Below are 5,387 nucleotides of genomic sequence, written 5' to 3'. Positions count from 1 at the left end.
GCATGAATTGGGAGATGTTTAGCTGCTGATTCCTACCAACAAACCTTGTTCCATGCAAACACTAAACTTCTTAAACCTGAAATTCAGCTAGGTTACTTGTTTGTTTCTCCAAGTCCTTTTATCAGTCCAAGTAGCTTCACAATGAAGTTTTCCTTACCAAAGGAGATCAAACGTCATAATGGAGCATACGTGGCACCTAATCTACCGAATCCTAAATTTGTTTTCTTTATGGTTTGACTGTTAACAAGTCCTAAGTGGCCCAGGTAAAGCCAACTGTCTCTCCTTTATTAGGAATAGGAGCACAACAATCAGTATCTTAAACTCTTTCTGTTAAAATCCCACATCAGTAAGTCAGCGTGAGAGAAAGCGAGAAGCAGCTTTTAAAGGAAGGCGACTTGGATAAGAGAAGGCATACCTTTCTCGGCCTTTTGGCTAAGATCAAGTGTAGTATTTGTTCTTATCAGTTTAATATCTGATACGTGGGCCATTGGCTCACACGATATTAAATTAATTTTTCTAGGGGGAAAGCTCACCACAGTAGCTTGCTCTTGGGGCTTTCATGCGTCGCCTAAGCGTTGCACTATAGCTTAGGCCTGGCGCACCCCACCCAATACAAGTTGAAGTTTTGTAATTTTGCTTTTGATTGAGAAGACGGTTGTGATGAATATATTTGCATTAAGTTATATGGAATTTGTATATTCCAACTAGTTATTTTTCAGGAGTATCATGTGTCTATGAACTTCAAAACTTCATATTTTTTGTGTTCAAATTTATCATATTAGATAGTTGTTGAAATAAGTATAATGAATAATGCATTATACTAATTGAAACTATTATATCCGATAAATGTTTTTCCCGATTATTAAGCAGTTAAAAAGCATCACCATATTGTTTGGTGGAGAAATTTAGTTTGTGCTAATGCAATTAGAGTTACGTACCAAAGATATAGTCACGTGTATCAATAACCAAAGTACATCAACAAATTCATAAACAATATTAGCATTGAAAAGATAGCTTGAAGTTACTTTATGGATTGTGCTAACAAATTCAAACAAAATTATAGAAATATTTATGATCCTACCCATATGTGCGAGAGAGTACTTAAGGTTAATGAAAAATTAGGCTTTAACATGCTTATTTCAGTTGAAACAGTAGTATTGAAGTTTTTTCTACCTTCAATTTTCAGAAGCGATTTTTATTTATAGAATAATTGATAAATGAATGAAATAGAAAAACAAAGTTTTAAATTGAAGCATAGAAATGAACCTCATCATTTGTGAAAGATTAAAGAGTCACTATCATCAGCTCTTAGGCTCTGAAAAAAAAAATAACAAAAGAAAGAGAGAGAGAGAGAGAGAGAGAGAGAGAGGAATAAGGTGGGTGGAAAGTGGCAGGAGGTTTCGAGGAAGGAGGGATCATTTATAAGCAAAATGGGTAGGTGTCGTTTTCATTTTTTTTATTAGGTCTACAACAGGGCAGGCGGGAGGGGCAACTAATAATTGAAGTTAATTTTTCTTTTCAAATACGATAACTACCTATTTGGCTACCTAATTTTATAAAAAACAATTGTTTCAATTTTCAATGTAATTTTTTATTTGTATTATTTATCAAGCTACCCTATAATGCATTTATTAATTATATTGACATGGCTTACATAATTTTTAAATAAATTAAAAATTTAAATTTAAAAAAAAAGCATAAAAATTAAAAATATATATAATTTATTTAATAATAAAATTATAATAATATTCTATAACTTTTAGAATTCTTTAAAATTTTTAATTAATTGTTGATATTGTACATATGTGGACTGCCACGTTAATAAAGGTTGTTAACTTTTTCATCCATTTTGAAGTATTTTGACACAAGACTCACACTACTTTAAATGTTAAAAGAGACGAAAAATTAAATAAATGATTAAAATAACTTTTTCTTATAAAATTAAAGGGTCAATTAAGTTATTATACATTTTCTTTATCGCATATTTTATTTGGTTGTAGAAATATATTTGTTTTATTAATTTAATAAAATTTTATTTCTTACAATTGATATAAATAATTATTATTAAAGATAATTTAAAATATAATATTTTAAAAGTAATAAAATTTCAAATCACATTTCAATAGTTTCGTAAAGTTAAAATTGAAAAATCTAAAATATAAAATAAAACGATTAACTAATGACGAAATTATACCTATTTTCTTATTTATGTATTATTTAAAATTATTAAATTTAAAAGAAACAAAATTATAGAAATATTTTTTTTAGACTGCAAAAATTAAGCTAAATTTTGATATTAGTCCTTGTACTTTGTGAAAGTTGGGATTTAATCCATGTACTTTAATTTGATCATTTTCAGTCCCTGTACTTTTTAAATTTTAAAATTTCAATCCTTATCAAATGATAAATTCATTAAATTCAGCTATATCCAAAATCTGATGCATCAAACATATTATCATATGTGTAATGCCATGGTAGCTTGTTATTTTCACATGTTATGTATTAAAAGTCCAGTTAATTGAATAACAAATTTCATTTGTGTTAAGACTAAAATTTTCAAATTTGAAAAATATGACGACTTAGAATGACCCAATTGGAGAATTTAGACCAAATCTACACTTGTGCGTATAGTGTATGACTAGTAATGAAATTTAACCAAATAGATTTAACTGCTATTATTTGGATCAAAACTAAATTTCAATATTCAAAAAATACAGGGTCTGAAATTGATCAAACTAAAGTACAAGATCTAAATCTACAACTTTTGCAAAGCACATATACTAATAGCAGAGTTTAACCAAGAAATCATTAAAAATGGTATAAGAAATTAGTGACAAGTTTATTATGATTATTAATAAACTTATCAAGAAATCTACCTAATAATTGAATTTAAGTGTAATTTTCTTAATTTTTAAAAAAGAGTGTAATTCGCTTATAACTACATGTGTGGCATGTTTATGTAATCGTTGTAATTAGTGAATCCACTAAGGTAACATTTAGAATGTCACCTAATAATTGGATTTAGGTATAATTGCTTGCAATTACACAAGAGTGACATCTTTGGGTAACCATAGTGATTGGTGGGTTCCACTGAATTACGTGTAATTGGAACACTCCAATTACATTTTCCAAAACTTGTAGGGTGAGGTTTAGAGTAATTACACCCAAATCCAAATTTAAAAATAAATTTATACAAGTTATAAAAAGTATATTATAAGAATGAACACATATGAGTGTTTGAGATGGATACTACAAAAATAATATTATAAATCCTAAAAAATTCTATTATAAAAATAATTTATGTATTTTATAAGGTTATAAATAATTATATTATTTAAATCTTAAAAAATTTAAAGTGTTTTCTAAAAAGTTTATTATAAAAAATGTTATAAAAGTATTATGATATATTTATTTATAAGAAGTTATGTTGAAGTATGGACATAACTTATTTATTTGTCCATACTATATATAATAAAACAAAATATTTATTCATAAATAAATATTATAATTTTTTATCATAACTTATTTATAAAACAACTTTCTAAAATTTTGACAAAATTATATTATTTATAAGAAGTATTTTAAAAGTTATGTGCAATTTATAGAGTTTTTTTATTATAAAAGTTATATATTATAAATTTTATATTATTTTAAATCTAATTTACGTATTATGAAAAGGAACGTAACTTAGCATAAAATTTTCTCCGATTAACTTTATATAAGTTTTTATAATTAAAGTTACAAATTTTATAACATATATTAAATATAATTTTATGTTATTTTATTAGTTTCATTTAAATAATCTGAAAATTTTATTAGTCAAATATAATTTCTCAATACATTTTAACCTATTAAATATTTAACTAAATTACATAATTTTTATTACAAATCTATTATTTATACATTGTCATAGACCAAGAGAAGATGACAAAGAATGTATATTTAATAAATATTGAACACTAAATGTTCGAGTAATTTGATAAAATTGGATATGATTTTTCTTCTTCTTAATTTTAATAATTGTAACAACTCGGTTTTAGCTAAATCAGAACAGTAGTTTTGGAATCATAAATCCGATATCAGAAAATTATTTTAATATTATTTTTTGTGTTTACAGCATGTGATTATATGTGTGTAAAAGTTTTGTGTGATAATTTTATCGCTTGAGTGTTTAATTTGAGAAAAGGACTAAATCGAGTAAAATGCAAAAGTTGCATTCTACTTGTTAAAAGTACTTAATTGCTATGATTTATTAAATTTGAGGCCCTTATTATGTTATTATACCATTGAGAGTGGAAATTGTCATAAATGGGCATTAAGTGGATGTTTTTATAATTGTTTGATTAAGGGTAAAATATGTATTTAGCTATTAAATGTTATATTTTCATAAAACAAAAGGGAAATTCATATCATTATCATCATCCATAGCCGAAAATCAGCAAAAGAAATAGGGTTTAGTGTAACGCCCCAATTTTCGGGAATTCTGTGAATGTTGACATAGGTTTAATTATGTTAGTGGGCCTCTAGAAGGCCCAAGCTTAAGATAGAACCCGGCAATTTTAGTTAATTTTTGTTCCATAAGAAAAAGGGGGTGAAATTATGAAATAGAACCTATGTGAAAATGTTTGAAAATGCTATAGGCTAAATTGAAGTGGCCAAATAAATAGTAGTGCAAAATAGGAGGATTTGCATGACCAACCTCCCATTTTTCATGAAGTGGCCAACCATCATGTTGTTGTAGACAAAATGTGCACTTGATATCCATAATTTATGGTACAAATTGATACAAATTGATAATGGGTTCGGTAAATGTTTCATGATAATGGGTTAGGTAAATGTTCCATGATGGGAATTTCATGTCTTTTGTATTAAAGAATTAAATGGATGAAATATGAAATTTTATTAAAAGAAAAAGGGGTGAAAAGAACAAGTTTTGTCCATCTTTGTTCATCATAGCCTAAAGTTAGAGAAGAGAAAGGAGAGGAGAAAGCTCTTGAATGTTCGGTCACTTGGGGAAGAAAAATTGAAGGTAAGTTCATGGTAGTTTGCTTTTATTTTGAGGTTCATGAGTTCTTCTTGATTCTACCTTAACTCTTGAAGCATATTTTGGTTTTTAGTTGTGTTGTGAGCATTTATTCATGAATTAAAATGAAGGAAATGGTTGTTGTTTCATATTCTTTTGATGAAAAATGGAAGATAGGTAAAGTAGAGCCAAACAAATGAGCATGCATGTGCCTTAGATGCTAAGGGGAAAAATCGGCTAACATGTTGTGCTTTAAAATGATGAAATGGAGATTATACTTAAGTAAAATCATAGATATGTGATGATTGATTGGTGATATACATGTTTAAATAACATGCATGCAAGTTATGTGTGAAAGAGTGAT

The 5,387-nt window shown here is 27.0% G+C and overlaps 1 non-coding gene across 1 annotated transcript; it reads left to right on the top strand.

Annotated features, from left to right (window-relative positions):
• The first annotated feature begins 411 nt into the window (after positions 1-411).
• Positions 412-607, top strand: LOC128284733 (U2 spliceosomal RNA). The gene has a single exon (XR_008275156.1). It is a non-coding gene; the product is annotated as a U2 spliceosomal RNA (small nuclear RNA).
• The last annotated feature ends 4,780 nt before the right edge of the window (positions 608-5,387 follow it).

Source organism: Gossypium arboreum, chromosome 11 (assembly GCF_025698485.1).
Source record: "Gossypium arboreum isolate Shixiya-1 chromosome 11, ASM2569848v2, whole genome shotgun sequence".
NCBI classification, from domain to species: Eukaryota; Viridiplantae; Streptophyta; class Magnoliopsida; order Malvales; family Malvaceae; genus Gossypium; species Gossypium arboreum.
The sequence above is the reverse complement of the archived record's forward strand: the minus strand, read 5'-3'. Positions and strand labels throughout refer to the sequence as shown.